Source organism: Panthera tigris, chromosome B1 (assembly GCF_018350195.1).
Source record: "Panthera tigris isolate Pti1 chromosome B1, P.tigris_Pti1_mat1.1, whole genome shotgun sequence".
NCBI classification, from domain to species: domain Eukaryota; kingdom Metazoa; phylum Chordata; class Mammalia; order Carnivora; family Felidae; genus Panthera; species Panthera tigris.
The window spans coordinates 85973961-85995860 of record NC_056663.1 but is presented as its reverse complement, the minus strand read 5'-3'; the positions used below and the strand labels follow the sequence as shown (position 1 = coordinate 85995860).

Here is a 21900-nt window from a genome sequence, read left to right as displayed (position 1 = left end):
CACACGACAGCCTGAGACAATCCAGGAATTCCCTGGTGACTCGAGGCCCTCTTTACACAAAATGAGTTCTCTCTCCATTGCCGTGTATCTCTGGGGTTATCTCCCCCCCGCCCCCCTCCCCGACTGACACCGAACTGGTTTCTTATTACCGACTTTCCTTCCAGCCCGAGGGGAGGGAGATTTCAGGTCGGGGTGGGGGGAGGCCGGGGAAGGAAACGGAAGGGCTGGGAGCTGCAGGAGATGGGGGGTGGGGGTGGCGGTGGCACCCGGAGAGGGGAGGGCGAGTGGCTTGCACCAGCCCCCGGGGCTGACCGTCCGAGAGGAGCAGAGTTCCCCGCAGCCCGGCTGCACAAAGCCGGCGCGGGAGGGCGGCGCTGAGGGCGGCCTCGGCTCAGTCTGCAATCACATGGCCCACGAACAGCCTAAATGAAATTTAGGATTTTACTTAAAAAGTCCCCTGGGGCGTAATTTAGCCTCTTGACTCGAGCCTATATGCTTACAAGTCCTTAGGGGGCTCTAAGAAGTCAGGAGTGGGGCGGCAGGCCCGAAGATGCCTCTCAGCGCCGGCGTCTCTAACAAAGAAACCGCCGAGGCGGTCCCGGGCGCGGGCGAGTTGCCCCGCGGCCGCGTAGGTCCTCAGCCCGCGCGCGCTGCCTTTGAGCCCGAGAGCCGGGCGCGCTCAGGGGGCGGATTTCCCAGGCCCCTGGCACACAGTGCGTGCCTGGGGCCAGGAAGTAAATGCATGCGGAAGGCAAGCGACGAGAGAGGAGGGCTGTTCACGTAGGAAAAAGTAAAAATGATAAAATGGATGTCCCAGAAGAGATATCTGTGCTTTTCACACACATTGAACTGGATCAAATATTAGAAAAAAAAAAAAAATCTCCAGCCCAAACGGAATATTGCCTAGATTCTATACATCAAGAGGCTCGTGTGTCTAACCAATCACCAGTATCCAGAGGCTTTCTCCCTGCAAAGATAACTATTCAAGTTTTAAGTTTCAGAAGAAGGAAGCGTTTTCAAAGGAGGAAAGCTAACGTTTCACGCAGAACATCACACTTGCTGGGAAAGAGTTCAGCAGTTTTATGTCAGAGAGCAGCACAGGATGAATCCGAAGCCCACTGCAGCCTGGATGGAGGCATCTGGCTGTGACTCCGGGAGGCTCAGGGAGGCTCAGGGTGGTGAACCGGCATTCTGAGGCCCCGGGAAACCATGTGACCTCTCAGTTTCAGTCCCCACCTCCTCAAATGAAAATCATACTGATAAGACTCCTCCCTTGACAATAGAAACTTTGGAGAGGAAAGAGTTATAGAAAGAAAATGGTTAAGCAGATGCTCAAATCTCTCCCACTTCCGGTTTGGGCAGTTCAGAAACAATTATGGGCTAAATTAAGTGAGAGGTTCTGAAAGTGTGGTTCCAGGATCAGTAGCATGAGCATCTCCTGGGAGCTTATAAGAAATGCAAATTCTCAGGCTCCACCCCAGGCCTACTGAATTGGAGCCCCTGGGAGCAGTTTCACATGCCCTCCAGGTAACTAAGATGCCCTACTGTTTGAGAATCACTGGGGCAAATACTAGTTCTGGTTTGTGGACACTGACTGCAACCTGGGGCATCTGAGCTCTCTGTCCCTGATTTAGATGGCAAACCCTGCACTTTAAAAAGCAAGTCAGAGTGCTGAGTTGCTTAGGTTTTTATTGCAAGTTCTTCAGCATTTGGAACAAAACTCTTAAATTTTCAGAGGGCTGCTCAGGCAATGCAACCCCAAGAATTCTGAAAGGAGCCCATGGCCATGATTCTTCCAGGAAGGTCGGGACTCCTGCAACTTCGCTGTGCAGGCTGAACAGCAGCCAAGATTAAGGAAGGGGTGAGGCCACTGAACTCCCTTGCTCAGGCGGGAAGCATAAACATCACTAGACTTCCCATCACTTGGTCTGATGTATGGTAGAACTTTGGAAAGCTATGATTTGAGGAGGGTTCTCTCTGTTGGAAAAGGTTCTTCAAACTTGGGAGAAAACCAGAAGCAACAATGGAAGAAGACAAGTTGCACTTATGGGGCACCTACTGGATGCTTTCACTTGCATAATTAAACACATTCTGTTGATTAAGAAAACCTGAGTCTCTGAGTGGTTAAGGAACTTGTCTGATGACCCACAGCTGGTGATGGTGTCTTTGGGATTCTCACTCACCCACTGACTGAAACGTGCATCTGGTCTAAATTGAGCAGACCACCCAAGAGGGCTGTGCACTAAAGAGAAGTGGGAAGGGGGTGGAAGGGAGAGAGGAATGGGCATAGAATAAAAAGGTAGAAACTCTACAGGGATCAAAGGATGAAGCTGAAAGAGCACGAAAATATGCATCATTTTTTTTTATATGTTGCCTGATACCCCAAATTAGGATGCTTCTATGGTATCAACTTTGACATTTAAAGAAAGGCCATAAGATTAGACCATTCAACCATAAGTAGAAGGAAGGAACAAAATAAAAGAAAACCTTAGAATTTTCTTTGAAGTTGATCAGGTGTCAGGGCAGAAACTTGGTTTCAGGATGGTGGCTTCATTTACAGACATTCTTTGTCCTCGTCCAGAACAGTTTTTCACTGTGGGTCTGGAGCTTACAATAAATTCACAGCAGAGCCCCAACAGGCCCCACCCCATATAAAACCCTCTGTTTCTGCAGATTATTGAAGAAGGTTGGATAAAAAGATTTGTTTTATGATCTGTGGTGGTTGTGTCCCCATGACGATTGAGTTTTAAGGCACTTTACCAATTTAGGGAGCTTATCGCTGAAACAGCAGAAACTTGAGACCCAGTGGTAAGCCTGCTAAATGGGTTCAGCAAAGTTCTTCTTTCCACCGGGAAGGAGGAGCAGCTTACATTGGAGGAACCCACCAGGCCTGGATAGAAACGTATTTCCATCATAGGCCCAGTGGCTGGTGCACCCAACCATCTACAAATAGCTTGCTATTATTATTACTGTTACTGTTGTAACCTCTCGATCATGCAGCTCTACAAAGTCAAGGTGAGGGGAAAAGCTGTGTTTTTGGTTCTAGTTTAGCTTTTAAGGCAATGAGGAGGACTAAGACTTTAAACTTGGTTTTCCCTCCAGATTGTCAACAGAATGGAGATGCTACCCAGGCATGTAAATATATATATTTTTAATGTTTATTTATTTTTGAGAGAGAAAGAGCAAGCATGTGAGCAGGGGAGGGGTGGAGAGAGAGAGGGAGAGAATCCCAAGTAAGCTCTGCGCTGTCAGCACAATGCCCGATGAGGGGCTCTAACCCACGAACCGAGAGATCATGACCTGAGCTGAAATCAAAAGTCGAATGCTTAACCGACTGAGCCACCCAGGCACCTCCAGACATTTAACTGTTTAAAAAATACATTTTTGTCCCCACATCATCTCCCAATCACAGGGAATATTTGAAACACTGAATAAATGTATAAAGAACAAAAAAAGTTTTATTCATTTTGAATACTCAGAGGCAACGACGTTAATATTTTGATGTGTGTTTTTTAAAAAATATTTTCGCCAGCTTTTTCCTCTGTATACAACAATACACTTTCCATGATCATGATAATGTTATATACATGATTGTACCACTGTTTCTAAGTAACACAGGGCAGTAGAAAGCTCCAACCTTCCGAGTGCTTGCAAGTGACAGTTTTCCGGTAGAATGACACCCTTATGGCAGTATTTCTACCAGGCCTGTAGGTTCTCTAGGAGTCTTCCAGCATCCAACACACAGCTAGGTCCACAGCTGCAACAGAGTAGATGTTTGCTGAACTGAACTAAGTGGCTATGATGAATTCTAGCCTAAACCCAGTAACACATATGACTGGAGAGGAGAAAAAACAAAAACAAAGATGGCCCCACACGGATGGCTTCTCTGAGCTTCAGGAATGGAGCACCCACTGAAGAGGAAAGAAAGGGTTAAAGTTGGCAGTTCAATGCAAGGCTAGATGCATCAACCACAGGAAGGGTAGGCTTTCAAGGACTTACTTGGGGGTAAAAACAACAAAATACCATTTGTCCTTATCAGTGCTTTGAACATAGTCACCATAGGTCCCTTCAGTGGAAACACAGCTTTGAGAGTTATGCTTTTCCTCTGCCTTTGATGTAAATTATAGAGTCCTTTTGATCCCTTTGTTGTGATTAATTCTACCACCAAAGCAAGCCTAAATTGGTTAAAAGTTCATTAGGGTGCAACAATAGGAGCTTGATTAAATAAATTATGGTACATCCATACCATGAATACTAGGCAGCCAATAACAATCATGCCTTCTTAGACTATCTAATCACACAGAGAAAAGCTTACAATATACAGTTAAGGGGAGGAAAAACAGTTTCTAAAACAGAAAAATCATGTTAGACAAGGATTGTAAATTATTTTTATTTTTATACCTTTTCAAATCTTTAAAAAAATTTTTTTAATGTTTACTTTGGAGAGAGAGAGAGAGAGACAGAGACAGAGTGTGAGTGGAGGAGGGGCAGAGAGAGAAGGAGACACAGAATCCAAAGAAGGCTCCAAGCTCTGAGCTGTCAGCATAGAGCCCGATGCGGGGCTCGAACCCACGAACCATGAGATCATGACCCGAGCTGAAGTCGGACACTCAACTCACTGAGCCACCCAGACACCCTTATACCCTTTTAAATATTCTATAATGAAAATGTTACTTTGAATGTTATTTTTAAAAACATGCTCTAAAAATAGTCTTTAAATTATAAAAAAAAAAACAACAAATAGAAAAAAGAACAAAGAAAAGGAAAAGAAGAAGGACCTATTTGCTTGTTTTCCAGGATTCCAAAATTCTGGTGAAGACTGAGGCTTCCTTGGTTTCTGGGCAGCTGATGGCATCTTTGCAGAGAAGGAAGCACAAGGCAGGTCCCTGGGCCTTGTACAAGGAGGCACTAGAGCACAGGGACCTAGCGGTGAAGGCACCTGACTGTGCCCGGAGAGGACACTGAAGGCTTATCAGAAGAAGTGATGTCTCAGAATGGCGCAGGCAGACAGGAGGAGAATGGCTTCCAGAGTAGACAGAATGATCAAAGACTTGAATACATCATACCCTGAAATTCCATTTCTTTTCTTTTTTTAAATTTTTTAACATTTATTGTTGAGAGACAGGCATAGAGCATGAGCGGAGGAAGAGCAGAGAACGAGGGAGACACAGAATTCGAAATAGGCTCCAGGCTCTGAGCTGTCAGCACAGAGCCCGACGCGGGGCTCAAACTCACAAACCACGAGATCATGACCTGAGCTGAAGTTGGACGCTTAACTGACTGAGCCACCCAGGCGCCCCATGCTTTATACAAAGATTTTATCTGGAATAGCTTGAAGGATTTAGAGTAGCAAAAATTAAAAAAAACAGCCTAAATGGTCAACATTTAGAGGATTCATGAAACTATAACACAAGCTCCCCTGTCCCCAAATCCTCATTAAGCAGACTTGTTCTTAACAGACATGGACGGGATGTGGTGAGTTCGAGAGGGGCCTAGCTGGGTCTGGGACCTGGACTATTTCCATCTGAGCCCATCTTATGCTGTGGTGTGTGCCACAGACATCTTTAAGTGGCCATTCCCTTTTAAGACCGGGACACGGCATGAACATGAACAAACTGGGTTTGGCTAGACGCTCAGCAACAGGGCCAGCTTTTCACTGCTGATGGGGACTGACCATCTTCCGAGAATTCTCGGGGAGTCACCGGGACAAGCCTCTCTATGCTGTAGCACCCTGCTCTCCGTGGTTGTTCTCTGGAGCGGGGCCAGAACCAGCCCAATCTTTAACTTGAGAGACGAGGGAAAACCCACCGCTGTTTGCCTTCACAGATTGTCTTCTCCGCAAGGGTGTAAGCAGACCCCAGCGCCAGGGGCAGTGAGCAACCCGTGCCCCCCCCCGCCCCCAGCAGAGATGGGCACAGCATTCTGCCTGCATCCAAGTGGCCTGAAGGACACAGGGGCTGCAAGGGGTTTGACAGCTGCTCCAGGAACTAGGTTTTTTTGCCCAATGTTTGCGGCCTTTCTTCCCTTGATTTAAAAATAGAGAGCGGGGAGGAAGGAGTCTCAGCTGTCTTCAGCAGCGCTGCTGGGAAGAGTTTTTCTCGGGAGCTACTGTTCCCCTAAACCGTACCTTTCTCTTTTATTGCCTCCCCCACTTTCTGATGAAGTCATCACAGCGAAGATTGCATAACCGATGCAGAGGCCTATCTTGTGTTATACTGGGAGACAGGCCAATGTTTCCATTTATAGACAAGAGCACTACCACGCTGCCAAATGGAGCTCTCTGCTGCAACCACTACAAGACAGGAAGAGGGAAGGAAAGCTCCGGGCTCGAAGGCGTGCTGTGAACAGAGGCGGGCACTTCCTCCCTTCTCTGGGCAGCCTTGGGAGGGTGGCTTGAGGGACACCAGCTCCGACTGCCTGGGAAGAGCCACTTCTACAAAGCTGCCTGCTCTCGGGCCCTTTTCTCTCCGGGGAGGGTCTGGTCAGCCTGCTTTGCAGGTTTTCGGGCTGCTGAACCTGTGTGTGGGCAAACCAGGTGTGAGCGCACCAGGGCTCTGAGAAGAGGGCTGGCCTGGCCATACTCCTGAGAGCAGAAGCCAGGCCAGGGGTTGTGCGGTTGGAGGAGGCCAGGAGTCTGGGGAGGGTATGAGAAAGTAGGGAAAAAAGGAGTAACATTTAGAAATCTGGGGGTGGTACATTACATCTTTAGAGATTTTGGCTGAGAGCCAGGTTCTCAGAGGAAGCGAGTCTAGAAGAGGGGCTCCTCCTACAGGGTCAGGGAGGGCCTACCGGCAGGCAGGGATGGGGGCCATTGGACCGGGCACCTTACATCCTCAATAATTCTTGAGGTTAGCTTGTTAGATGTGTTCTGCACACAAGGTTTTACATAGGGTCACGGACAAAGCCTGACAGAATTGAAAGATACCTTCTATTTTATGGTTTTCAGTTGTACCCTGTTACCAGATCACACTGCTCTAAGTCCATCGTGAATTAATGTTTATTATAAATCCCGCATTTATCTTGTGGATGGTATTATAATCCCACACTCTTTTACAAATAACAACATTACTTCTTTAAAAAAACCCTATTGGCATTTCTTCCTTTTGTACATATATTTGGTGACTTCAAGAAATGGAAGTGGCCAGGGTCTTTTGTTAGTCTTGAGAAGAGTTGGGGACAAATTGGGATAAAAACAGTCTTAGCAGAAACACGGGCTCCAGAGAGTCTCCTCGATTGCACCTGCACTGCAGTAAACACAGCTCTTGACTCCTACCTCACACGCGTAATATCCTGGATAACGGAGTCTGGAAACAATTAGAAATCATCCTCTACAGATCTCAAAAGTTTCACTTCTTTTATCAGAACTGCACTCAGGTAGCATGATTCAACAGTGCCTGGCATACAGTAAGTGCTCATAAATGTTTGCTCTCATTAGCACCAATATGAATAATAATGAGGAAGTTAGAAACTTTAGGTAGGGTCGTGATTTTCAGCTCATAGTTTGTTCTTTCTTAACAGTCAGGTCAGCTTCTCAGCCTTATGAAGGAAAATATCCTTTTGCTTAGGATAAAAACTAAGTGGATAGCTAAGTATGGGATCAGGCCCTCGGATGATGGTGAAGTTTATGTGAAACTCTCATTTTAGTGAGGGATAAGTCCACTCATGTTGACAACAGCATACAGACCTTCTAAGATGGGAGTTACGTGCCCATTATCTTTTGCAACTTATCCCCTCTGAAAGCATCAGTATTTCTGCTTAACCATCTGGGAGGGATCACAGTTTCCTATTTCTACCAGAAGCTAAGGCCAAGTCTGACCTCCTTATCGTAATATTACCTCCGGTGCTCACTCCCTCCTCACTTTACCCAAGTTTCTTGTGCTGATTCTTCCTCTAGCTAGCTGACTGGATCCTCCCCTTCTCAGTGCTTCCCAGATCTGGGTGAGCTCCTTTACAATACGCATCAGATCTCCGCACACACTTCCCCCCCTAAAAGCAGCGCCTCCTCCAAGAGCTTGCCCAACTGCCACTTCTCTCCAGGTTGACTGCTCACAGGAGGTCAACATCAGAACCGGAGGGTCGGGTGATTAATGCTGGAGCAGGAAAGGGAGAGCCAACCTGCAGTTCAGGGTATTTATCAACCTGAGAAAGCTTTCCCAGCATGAAGGATCATATTTCTGGTCTTCCTTACCTTTTGGCCCGTTCCCTTAATATGCATATTTAGTTTCTTTGACCTTGATCCAACTGATTAATTTCTCCTTTGTATTTCTTCTCCTCTTTATCCTCCCCTATCGTAAGAATAGACAATTTCTCAATCGGCCATGGTGAAATCTCTCCCAAGTCATCCAGACCTTTTCTGGAAGCTGGAAACCAGCTGAGGGATGATGGGCCTCTAAATGGAACTGTAAGTCTGTCTCAGTTTCCCATTATGTGACATACAGAAAAAGCCAGTGAGAGTGAGATTCCCTTCTTTATTTACCTTAGCTTCTCGGGGCTTAAATTTATTGAAGATTACTTTCTATATAAGCCCACTGAACACTACCTCTTAATTCATATCTAGGAGCATGTAAAAAAGGTTGACAGGGCATATCTTTCATTCCTTTGTAGGTGTAGTTGTAGAGAATTTCCAAGGAAAGAAGGAGACACTGAATCCTCATTAGTTAGTAAAAATAAGCCCCCAGGGAGTGGATGCTCGCGTACAGGGTGCTGAGAGATGTCTCACAACACGGAGGGACCATCCCCGGGCCTCAGAGCCCAGCCCCATTGCCATGGAAATATCTGGGGCTGTAGCAGGGTCCCAGTCACTCTCAGTCCCTCCCAGAAACCTCCTGGGGACAGACCCCAAATACATCCCACAGACAGATGCACACACACACCCTAGGTGGGAACCTAGAGAGGTCTGGGATACTCTGACACACTTTCTGCTGAAGGAGTCACATAAAGGAAGGGTGTCCGCTGAGGCTGTTAACCCCACAGAAGTGCAGGGAACTGGTTCTACAACGTAGAGACTTATGCCCACCACTGAAAGCTGCACAGTCCTGCACACCTTTAATGGCACGTTCAGTTTCAGCTTCCAGGTCTCAGAGTTGATTTTTCTTAGAGAATACTTGGCCACAGGTAAGACAAGCAAGCAAGCAAGCAAGCAAACAAACAAAGCAAACAAATAACAACTGACTCGCATAGTAGAATATAAAAATCCATGTGTATGGGTTGTGTTTACAAGTTTGCTTTGATTTTGTTGTATGGTAAGATGCTACCACCCCATGGCCAACATGCATCTATCACCCTAAAAATAAGCAGGCACCACAAACCGTCCACTTGAAATCTGAGCACTAGTACGTTACGGATAATTTTCATTAAAGTTTTCTCTCAATTCATATATAACATCCTGCTTTAAAAAATGCTTTGACTACTCTAGGAATTCCCAAAGGTCTCCAGCACCCCAGCACAATGGCAGGGGTTGCGGTTGGAATCTAAGAGAAGAAGGGCTGTCACAGCCTGGTCCTCTGGGGTACTAAAATACAGTGAAGACACAAGGTTTCCCTTCATTGAAAAGCTGGAAAATGATCCCAGCTCATCAAAGGTGAGCCTGTGGCATGTCCTCTGGTGCCATAGGATTTCCATAAAGCCAGTCTGGTCAGATCTGGAATGATCACAGTTACATGGCAGAAAGGGGGTGGAATGGGGGACACAGGGGTTCTAGGGATTGGTTGACCTGGGGCAAGTCACTGAACATCTTTGGGCTTTATTTAGTATTCTCCTTTATAAAATGAGGACACCTGCCCACGTGACCTCTAAGGCTCCCACCTGCCCTAAAATTCTCTGGTTCTGCTTGGGAAGAGCTTCATGGATACAAGCAAACTTGACTAGAAGCCTTGATGGAAGTAGGTTTGGATTTGAGAGAGGAGAAGGAGTAGCTACTAGCAGGAGGGAGGTGGCTGTGCCCAGTTCCCAAGCCAAGGTGTGTGGGAGGAAAGCTGCACTTGACTGGGTGGTCCGACCACGGACAGGTCTCAATGCAATCACAGTCATGCGACCCAACTAACAGATGGGGAGCCACGGTAGTCTTTTAAAGGGAATAAAATGATCAAAACATTACTTTCATAAGGTTAAGCTGGTGTCAGGTAAATCAGGGATCAGGATGGGGCTGGATCAGAAGGAGAAAAGTAGGGAGGCAGGACTGAGAGGTAGCCATTGGAGTAATCCACCCAGGAGGTAAAAGGTGGCCGAGACTTGGTTACTGACTGTGGGAACTGATGAATAAGGAATCAAAGGAATTGCAAGGTGTATTTCGGCAAGAACAATAAGAGTTCACGCTCTTCACCATCTGCAATGTCTAGGGTCACACCCTGGTCCACTGGTTCCCACCTCCTTTTGCTCACACCTGTGCTATTCTCACTCTGCCCTCACGTGGCTACTGGAAATCTGGCCCGAGAATGTGATCTCCACCTAAAAATCTAGCGTGAGTAATCCCAGTTCTCTTTGTCCTCCCTACTTTTTAACAACTGAATTTATTTAAATGTGAATATACTATACGACCTGGCTTCTAACCGGGAGTAGGACAGTAGGCATATACGTTGAATATTTTCCAAGCCCTAACAATATATTCTGGGGATGAAGAGAAGACGCCTGACAATAACAGGAAATATGACCAAAACTGCTTGGAGAAGAAACCTTCTCATTTTTATGCTTCCTTAACTTGTTCCCCCAACTTTCTACTTCTTGCTAAATGTGTTAAGTCTTTCCAAGATGGCCCTACAAGGAATAACGAATGTCAGATGGCCCCTAGTTAAAGGGTTTTAAAAATGACAAATAGAATTCATAACAAATGTGGTACTTAAGTATTTCCTAGGCTTGGTTCATGGGTTTAAATTCTATATTGGATTTGAAAACAGTCAGAAAATCACTCTTGGTCTTCATGCTAAGTCTTGTGGGTGTGATATACTTTCATAGGATAGTTAACATTGCATTTATAACACTGATCTTTAAAACCTAAACCAGAGATGATACTAAAAATAATTCCTAACTAAACAGCTAATTGCTACAAAACCAGTTGGACCACTGAAAATGCACGATTGAAGGATATTTGGTGGTTCCAGGTGAAAACATGCTTTTTATCAATTACTCAGAAATCAGGTGTCTTCTCTGAACGAATAAAAAAATCTTCTGTTTGAAAACCTCCCTACCCCTTATTGAGACAACGCGGAGGAGAAGCATATACTCTGGTCTACAGCACTCTGAAATTACCACCGGGCTCTGGAAAATGGATTGCTTCACCTATTTGTTCTGTCTTTAATCTGAGGGAGGGGCTGCAAATCTCCCCATCTGTCTCTCTCGCTCTCTGGGCCCCTCGTTGCCATGGTCTTTCCCACAGCGTCTGAAGGAACAAGATTCCTTTGACGTCTGACACTGGACCTCTGCAGGCAGCCAATTTGTTTTCCTTTTGCCTTCCCACCCCCTCCTCCTCTCTCCCTTTCTAATCTAGGATATTCTTTCTGTGCATCCACCAAAAGTAATGTGTCAAACTATGATTATGTTTTCTTTTATTAAACAAGTAGAAGAGAGACAGATTGCTTTCCTCCTTTGACCAAGTAAAGGTAATAAAAGGCCCAGGGAAAGCGGGGGTTGTAGGGGGATGTTGGCGTCTGCTATCCTGGGCTAGGACAGCTCTGGTCTCGGCTCATCTAACAGAATTCTGGGCTGCCCGTTGCCAATTTTACTCAGTGGCCCAAGGTCAGCAGCAGTAGCTTCTTGGTGTTTCTGAACCAACTGAGTCTGTGCAGCCCTCAGCCAGTCCAGCCTGTGTTCTGGGGAGAAGTAAAGGGGCAAGAATAGAGGAAGGCCCTGCCCTCCAAAGTGCAGGGAAATCAGTACTTAAATAACATATTTCTTAGATTCCTGACAATCTGAAGGTAGTTAGGAAGTTCAGAAAAAAAATCCATTTAAACCCTTAAAACTTAATCCATACTTCTATGCCACTGAGAAAGCAAATGTAATTTGGGAGTCTCGCGGGGAAGGAGGGGGAGGGTACAGAGCACAGGACAATCCCTTTCCCCTCTTAGAGAGGGATTTTTCCTTCAAGAGTTTGTATCCCTTAAGCAAATGAATTTTGGGGGCAAGAACTTTTAGAAACCCTGCATGATATTTATTCCTTGCACAAAGGATATAATTATAGATACTTATAAAGAGCAGCAGGAAGGCACATGCAGACGCAGTGACCCCTGGATTGGGAATGGCAGGAGAAACTCACAGTAACACTGGACTGTGGGACACTGGCATCCCCCCACTCAGAGGCTCTCTGGAAGAGTGTTTCCATCCTTCACATTGTCTGGGGGCTCATGGAGAAGCGCGTCTTTGGGAGCTGAGATTTACAGTGCTTTGGCAACAGGAAGAGACAAGTTCTAGGTTAGAGTTTCCAGTGCTGGTCACAATGTAACTTGATGTTTATCACTTTCCTGGTATGGGCTCCAAAGAAATAGGCCCACCCCTCAGAATAGTACCAAGGACTTGAGTGCCAGGAGAAGGCACCAAAAAACTGAGAGGGATGGAAGTCAGGTCAAAACCACTGGAGAGAGGATATCTGGTACCGAACAGCAAAAATAGACAGGAAGGGGGAGAGGGGAGGACAAAATACATAAACGGAGATGGTTGGAACTGAAGAAGCAGGATGCTGCTGCAGAAGAATCAGGCTGGGAAAAGTCCAAGAACAGACCCTGGCTGGCAGGTGCCTCCATCCCTGACCCCTGAAGCAGGATGAGGTTTGATTTGGAGACATGCTCATCCAAAGCTGTGCTTTCTGCTGTCTAGATGTTTGGGGGCGGGGTATAGAACAAAGATGCAATTGGAATGACATTTCTTACTTTTCTTTCAGTCTGAATGCATCTTTAGATACTTGAACAATTTCAGACGACTGCTCCTGGGGCTTTGGATTGTAGAAGGTAGGGAAAAACGAAGGAAGGTTTCAACTTGACCAGGTATTTCCTAGGCAGCCGTTCTCAATGGCTGCAAACTCACCCCAGCTTTGTTCTGCTGGCCTCAGGAAGAGAGCTTCTCTTGGGGGCCTCCCTTTGTGGGCACACTATTTCTGATCCTGCATCACTGGCCAACAGGTTGGGGGCATGATGTGTGGCTGTTTGAGCCCTCCACGTGCCAGAGGGCACCCCCTCCTCTCCATCTGGGCCCCCAAATACTCAACAAAGAGCAGTCTTACTGTTCCAAACAGAGCTCAAATGGAACAAGTGTTTTCTTCCTCAGGAAAGACTGGGAATGTCTTCAAGTTGGAGACAAACAAAGGATGGATTATGAATGTATAGTTACTACATTTACAAAGATAGGATATACCCTGATTACATACAATAAGCGGGGCACCTGGGTGGCTCAGTCGGTTAAGCAGCCAACTGTTGATTTTGGCTCAGGTCAGAGACTAACCCCACGTTGGGCTCCATGACAGGATCCATGCTGGGGGAGGAGCCTGCTTGGGATTCTCTCCCTGGGTCCCTCCCCGTGCGTGTGGGGTGCACATTCAGAAAAAAGAATAATAATAAAGTAAGGGTGAAGTTTCATATTTGTCCTAAAGCTTTTACTTTCAGGTTTTTTTTTTGCATTAATGCAGATTTTTAAAACATAAAATACATATTCATGCTAAAGTACTAAAAAACCTTTCCCTGTGAGAAATGGCTACTTAAGCACCAAGGGGCCAAGTTATAGCTTTTGTGGCGTTAACATAGATATTTGCATATATTTCCTTCCCAATCTGTTTTCTCACAGATCTGAGTGAAAATCTGATTGTTTTTTGAGGCAAAATGCAGCCACAGGAACAGCTCGTAAACCTCATCACACAGTGCTCAGCAACAGGAGCCGTTTCCTCGGGCTTATGAGCTCTGGTAACTGTCAAAGGGGGGCCACTGATCAGAGAAATCTGGAAAGACACGAGTCTGTCAGAACGCGTGAAAGGACGTGACACGGAGGCCACGTTCGTGTTGCACAATTTGCATGAGCACTTCTGGACAAATTCTGTTTTCACATGCAATTCACAGACGAGCAGCAGCAGGGCTAATTGGTGAGGTTGCCACTCAAGTGTGGTGGGGAACAGGCGCTCTCACTACCCGGATGAATAACACAGAGTTTTGAGCCACACAGTAATTATTTTATAGTTATTTTGCATCACCATCATCCCTTTATCTTTGTCCCCCACCCCCACCCCACGGTGGAGTTGAGTAAGAAAATCACCACCCGCACCTCCAAAGTGGGATTCATTTTATTTGAAATCAGCTTAAGAATAGGAAAAGACATGGCAAGGGAACAGCTATCGTTTCATTAATATGGATGGATTATTCATGTCACTAGAGTGACAGTGAATTTGATTGTACCCTGAAGTGCCAATAGGATGCCAAACACAGCCGTGAAAAACACGAGAAACTCTGAATGGCAGAATGCTTTGGAATTCATCTGTGAGAATTCCAGTCCCTCAAGATAAGGTAGTTCCTGGCCCACAAGATATTTCAGTGTTAAGGGAAGGGGAAGGGAGGTTTAAGATCCCCTAGGTGCCTCCCATAGCTACCTTGCGAAAGGGGAAGGAGGGTGACAATTTCCCAGCCCCTTCCTAGGTTGCATTAGAAGCTTTAGAAACTTAACCTGGGTGCTCTCCTGTGGGTCACTCTCCATCTCCAATAAAATCAATTGTTTGGAGGGAAGGAGAGGACTTCTCAGTGGTGGGTCAGTCACTGGTCCTCCTTCTGCAGACCTTCCAGTATTTGCTGCCTCTGCACTAAATGCAAACCAGACTAACTCCAGAAATGGGCTTTGGGGGCAATTTTGGGTTTTCCGCCCCTTTGTTCCTTGGAGATATTAAGCCTTAAATGCTTTTTGAATCTGAGAGTTACTGATAGCACTGTATTTAAACCATATCACGTCACGTGATGAAACCTGACACACTGGCATTCACTCGTCCATTGTTCCTGCTGTCTGACCTCAATGCAGAAGTCTACCCTGTGCAGCTGAGAAAAACACACACACACACACACACACACACACACACACAACATTTAAAGAGCTAGTTAGGCTCTCGTTAAGTTCAATTGATCTCTTTTTATATTTTACTTAGAAAAAAACCACACACAACATTTAAAGAGCTAGTTAGGCTCTCGTTAAGTTCAATTGATCTCTTTTTATATTTTACTTAGAAATGGTCTACACTATGTTTTCAATTTCAAAACTTAGTGATACATTTTCACCGTATCCTCAAGCTTCATCAGTTACCACCTCCCACCTTTTTCTAATGGGGGCGGGTGGAGGTTGGGGAAGAAAAGTTTTTATTCCGCTTTCACATTTCTGATTTCAGCCTTGGTTGACAATGGTCATCCCCCTGTGGGTAGTAGGAGTGGAGGCGTCTCTTCCTGTTTGGGACAGCTGGCAGACTGTCTCCAGTGATCTGTTCATCTCCTCATGTTAAAGACTTTCAGACCTGGAAACCAGCCCCCAGTCTTCAGGCTCTAACTCTGGGTCTGAGCCTTGCCGAGTGGGCAAAACAGGGGTCTCAAGTGTAGGTGGGATGGGTAGTGACCCATAGGTATGGTGTGTCAGATAACAAAATGCCTCTTGAAAACTTTCTCCCGTGTCTCTGTTGCAATATAACATATTCACATCTGGGTTTAAGTTTTCTAGGCGATTATTATGATACTCAACATATGACTTGGGGTGGCCGGAGCCCAAACAGCCCCTAACCCTAGCGAGTGCTTGGGTTCTAAGCAGTGACAACAGGATGGGCAAGTGAGGGACCTTAGGGAGGCTCGTGCCTTGTGGGGGGGTCGGAGGGGAGGAGAAGACACTGAATATAAACCCAGCCCAGGTCACAATTTTGCCCACAGCAAATCACAGCGTTACAATGGCATCTTTGACCCCTAATCCACAAAGGAACCATTCTTATTTCTTGTAGTGTGTGCATGCAAGGTTACCATAGAGTCCCTTTGATAAAGAAAGCTACACACTCAAACAGTGACCTCCATGGAACCCCATGCAAGAGTAGGCTCATACTGCATTTATTACCACTGTGGTCCGGGCCCAGCAGCAGAGATCTGAAGCTCGTAATTACTAGCCTGAGTCAGAAATAGACGTATCTTCTCCCTTGCCTGTGACTCAGGGATTCAAATTCTAACTTTCCTTGCAGGTAGGGATTGCAAAGATTTCTACAAGATGTTGCAGATGGCCATCTTTAGGTTCTCCCTATATAGCATATTTCATCAGGTGTTAAGACTCATCAATTTTAAGTCATACATTATGTACTGCTACAAAGAGGAAAAATCTCCCACTAAACTGTGGCATGCTGTCGGTTGTCAGATGCATCATGATTTCAGAGATGCAAAGTTGAGCATGTCAGGATCGGTGATGTATGGTATTCAGGCTGGCTGGTTACATGGGTCCTGGCCTGAGCCTAGGCACTTTGTACAACCTGTAGGACCAGAGTGGTGGTCACTCCTCTGCCTACGGGCCATTTCTACCCTGGACCTGGCTGGGCTCTCTCTGGGCTCACAGCCCACATCAGAAAAGGGGTGAGTGATGACAGCCTGTCCTTGCCTTCTTCTGTGGGAACCAGGAGAGGACGGCTCTCCAGGAGAGGAAAGGGGATTTAGGTCACCAGAAGCCTGGGAGCTGGGGCTTCCCTCTCATGGCTTCATTCAGAGCAAGACTTGGCACAAAATCTTTTGTAGTTTTCTAAATGATAGTTAAAAAGAATCTTTACCACATAGCATTGCACATATTTCTTCCAAGAGAACACATGTATAGATAAGAAGTAACACTGCCACTCAAATAAACACAGGATTACCACCAAAAGGATTTTAGATTGACTCTAGAAGGAAAAAAGCTAGGGGCAGGCAATAATTTTAAGGGGAAAAAAATGACCTTCAACATTTACAACCATAGTTCTTCAGGCTGCTAATGCTTCTGGTCATTGGCTTCCTTGTGGTGACAGAGGGAAGAGCTGAGAGGAAGAAAGAAAAGAGGAGGCAAAGTTTCTGCAGCTGGGTGATTTTTTTGGACCTATCTACTAGGTCAAGATAATAGGGTACAATACAAACCCGAGGAATTTATTCTTCCTGTCTTCAAAAAGCCTGACTACAGTCTTGAACCTTGTTTAGGAAAGGGCTCAGCTAATAAAAACCAGATTTATAGAAAGAGTGGGTACCACCCGACTCAATTTTTATTTTTCTTTCATTTCTCTGTCCCTCCTTCCTTCCTTCTTTTTTCTTTTTTATTGTGGCAAAACATACGTAGCATTTATAATTTTCATCATTTTCTTTCTTTCTTTCTTTCTTTCTTTCTTTCTTTCTTTCTTTCTTTCTTTCTTTCTTTCTTTCTTTCTCTTTCTTTCTTTCCAGAGTGAGACAGCATGAGCAGGGGAGGGCAGGGGCAGAAGGAGAGGGAGACACAGAATCTGAAGTAGGCTCCAGGCTCTGAGCTGTCAGCACACAGCCCCACACAGGGCTAGAACTCACAAACCGTGAGATCTTGACCTGAGCCAAAGTCGGATGCTTAACCGACTGAGCCATCCAGGCGTCCCTATAATTTTCATCACTCTCAAGTATACAGTTCAGTGGCTTCCAGCATGCCCACAGTGCTGTGCCACCATCACACTATCTCTTTCCAGAACTTTTTCATCATCCCTAACAGAAACTCTGTACCTATTAAGCAACCTTCCTTTCTTTGTTTGTTTCTGTTTTACTTTATTTATATATTTTTGCTAGGAGCATTTTAACTCTTATGGATATGGATATAAATTTGGAAAGGAATATGTGACAAATGCAAAATGGGAAAAATCCTGACCAAAAAGCAAAAGACGAGTTTTAGAAGCCGGTAAGAGAGCTCTTATAAACAGGCCTTTTATAACCCAGGGCCTAAAACTTACTGAAAATAAGTCTGAAAATAAAATCTGATTTCACCAAATGACTAAAGGGGAAAGCAAATCTGTGTTAGGGCAGTTGCAAACCTTTTATGTTCCTTACCTTCGCGCTTCACTGAGGCTGAGGCTGGAATCGATACGTTTACAAGGCTGTTCAAGCTAAATAGATATTAAACCATCAAATCCTAGCCCTGCTCACTTCTCCTGTCTGTCCGTTGGTCCACCTGTCTTTCTGTTCATGCGTATACCTTTACTGAGCAAACGTTATACATGTGCCAGGCACTGTGGCTCCAAAGATACACAGGTGTTGGCCTGCCCGAAAGTAGGGGGACAAATATGGAAACAAAGAATTATGCAATGAGCAAGACGCACAGATGAGTGAATGATTCGTTCTGTCCAGGAACTGGGGTGGGGGCAGGGGGTTGGAGTTAATGAACCCTCTTCACCCAAGGCAGACTTGATATTCCCTACTTTGTGCGGCATATTAATACAGTGTAAGGTTATAAAGTTATAACTATGAAATTATAGACTATGTATAATATGGAGCTATAATGTTAGTTGAAAAGCAGAATGTAAGATCTCATATGCCTTACGACTACAGCTGTGTTAAGACTTAAGCAAGTGCATCATGTGGAAAATATAAATATGCAAAACAGAGTCATGTTGGGGTAGTGAATTATGGGTGGCTTTTAAGTTCAGAACTGTAAACATGTTCTTACATTGTATTTCCTTAAAACTGTCTTTCTTCTTGATTATAAATTTATACCCTATGGGAAAATTGAAACAACAAAGAAAACTACAGAATAGGCAACGTCACTGGTAATCATTACCACAAAATGGTAATCACTTGGTTAATCGTTCCAAAGTACTCAGTCAACTAAAATAAAGATCATATTATTCCACTCTATGGATGTGTATTTTTGTAACCAATCGCCTATTGTTGGACGTTTAAACCATTTTCAATTTTTTTTTTTTTACCATTTTAAGTCATGCTGAAATGAGCTGTCTTGTACATAAACCTTTAAGCATGTCTCTGATTATTTCCTTTGAGTAACTTCCCAAAAGTAGGAGTTCTGTGTCAAAGAGCATGAATATTTTTAAGGCTCCTGTGTTTGGAACGTATTCCCAAATTGCCCTCTGGAAAGATTTAACCTATTTACGCTCACATCAGGAATACACAAGGGTCTCTGTATTACCCGTTAGATTCAAGTTTTTAAAGTGACCGATTGCCCCAGTGCAATTATGATTCTGGGTGTTTCCTTCCTAATGAATACAACAGAAGATTCTGCAAATTAGATCAATTCATAGCATGTAGTTACCTAAGCTTTTCCTTCTGTTTCTCTTCCTCTACCTGTTTCCCTTTTTCTACTCTGCCCTGCAAATAGGCATGGTCAGTCTTTGCTTTTCCTCATCAGCATGCTGACAACAGATGTGTGCTGCCCTGCCTCTTCAGGGTGGTGAATGCCTGAATGCCACAAACACTATTCCCGGGGGCTGTCACCTGAGATTCTTCACCTGTCTGCTCAGAGGCAAGGCCCCTGTGTATCAGAGTGAAAAGGCATGTCTTTATTCCTGTAGTTGGCTTGGCCAGCTGGCCAGCACCAATTCTTATGAAGGACAGCTGGTTTGCTGTTCCATATTTCAACAGCCTTAAGCCAGGATAACACCTGTAGGCTCTGGGAATGAAAAGCCTCCGGACCGACACTGGAGAAAGCCTTCCCTTGTTATTTGGCATGGACCTCACACTACTTAGCATCTGGGATCAAAGATAACTATGCCAGCGATAAATGCAACCCAACCAGTCAAGTTAGAATCTACTACTCTGTTACAGTTGCAATTGATTCGATTCAGGGTTTCAAATGACCTTTTTTGGTTCCCATATATGGTTTATTATAATAGCAAAAAAAGAAAGAGGGACAGTGAGCTTTTAGGCCTGTCAGTATTAGGTGAACATTGATGCATATAACACAGCAACAGTGGTGGTTCTGCTGATGGAAACTACTGGAAGCTAGGAAGTTCAACTGAAATTTCTGGTTGTCTCATTTTAGGCGGTGCATCAGGATATGACAATGGTTTAAACAGAAACAAACAAACCCAAAAAACCTCTTAACTCCACAATTTCCAATTTAATTTATTTAATGGACACTGTGGGGTCCAAAGTTGGTTGAGAACATTTTTAAAAATGTTTATTTATTTTTGAGACAGAGAAAGAAAGAGAGAGAGAGAGAGAGAGAGCTAGTGGGGGAGGAACAGAGAGAGAGGAAGACACAGAATCCTAAGCAGGCTCCGGCTCCAGGTTCTAAGCTGTCAGCACAGAGCCTGACGCGGGCCTTGAACACCGGAACTGTGAGATCATGATCTGAGCTGAAGTGGATGCCTAACTGGGCTACCCAGGCGGCCTGAGAACATTTTTTCCAAGTTTGAAGTCAAATTTCTAGTTTGGTAGAACTTTTGTTAGAACACCCTCAGCAGTCTGGGGAGAATAGATGTAAGTGTGAGAGTGAGAAATGGGAAGTTACCTCAAAGGTTATTTGTTCATCTCCATAATTCATTAGAAAAGCTGCACACAGTAGAAGAAAAAAGCAACTTTGGGCAGTACATTGGAGCATACAGGTTGTCCGCAGAATGCTACCTTGAATCTTCTAACCCCAAATTATTATTTGTGTCGTGTGTTTTAAAAGTAACTCATCTTCCTCAAGAAAAAAGTTGATGCTTTTGAAAAGTATGATATGAATTGATCCATGGTTATTCACTTTTAAAGTCTATCATGGTGTTGAATGAAACGGACCGCTAATTCTGAGAAGATTTTTACTATGCCTCCCAAGACATATAAACTAAAGCCAGAAGTATGTCAGTCTGTGTAACAGAATCACATATGGCTGGAGAAAGAAAGGAGGCCTTAGAAAGTTGGCCCTCTACATTCTCATAGAATATTCCAAGAACTATACCTGGGAGCAAAGGACTCCTAGCCTGAATCTTAAATGGACCCTGATGCACCTGCTAACTTCAACCTCTCATGGGGAGCTGACTTGGAGAAGCCAGTGTGTAAATTCAAGCTGGTAATAAAATATTTCTGGAAATGACTGGGATGTGTCTTGTTAGCACTTTGGCTGTGTTTAGTCGGTTGAGGTTCCTACCATCATGAACAGCTTTTTGCTGATTGCACATTGCTCCTGCCCTTGCCCTGCCTGCAACTTTTTGCTCTGGATTGGGCAAGTGTCTAACCACGTGGCACCTGTGAACCGTTGTCAGTAGGAATATCAGCACACAATATTCTTGAGAACCAAAGTAAGAATAATTTTTGTTGTTGTCGTTAAAGTTTATTTATTTAGTTTGAGAGAGAGAGAGAGAGAGAGAGAGAGAGCGAGCGCAAGCCCGGGAGGGGCAGAGAGAGTGGGAGAGAGAGAGAATCCCAAGCAGGCTCTGCACTGTCAGTGCAGAGCCCGATTCGGGGCTTGAACTCATGAACTGTGAGATGATGACCTGAGCCGAAAGCCACCCAGGTGCCCCACCAAGTTTTGCAAAGTGAAAACCCCCTGCCCTAAGGTTTTTGTTCCAGGGAGAACGCCCTCTAGCTTTGCAGGACCTGATATGAACGTGTGACTAAATCTCATGCCAGTACGGCTCCTACCATCAGCAGTTTGAAAGCAAATTCATATTAGCAGCAAGCAGTTCTCCCTGTGGAACCAGAATGAAATCAGTTCCACCATGTCTCCCTTTACCCTTCAGTCCAGTCTCAAACTCATGCCTCTGAAAATGGTGCTGTCATCTTGCCCACCCGGTTTCTGGGCCAGGGAGTCATCCCAGACTCATTCTTTCCCCTCTCATTCTTCATGTCTAATACATTAGAGAATCTGGTAGGTTTACCCCCTTTGTGTCATCCCACCTGGCATTCTCCTTGGTCCAGGCCATCGACACTCCTCCTGGATTACCCCGCTCGTCTCGTCACTGGCTCTCCATTTTCCTTTCCTGTTGTCCTCCCACACACACTCCAGATACCCAGTCAG

At 45.1% G+C, this 21900-nt stretch overlaps 1 protein-coding gene across 2 annotated transcripts in view; it reads right to left on the bottom strand.

Moving 5' to 3' along the window:
- Positions 1-21900, bottom strand: part of MAML3 (mastermind like transcriptional coactivator 3) — a 412351-nt gene that overhangs the window by 17427 nt on the left and 373024 nt on the right. The window lies entirely within an intron of this gene.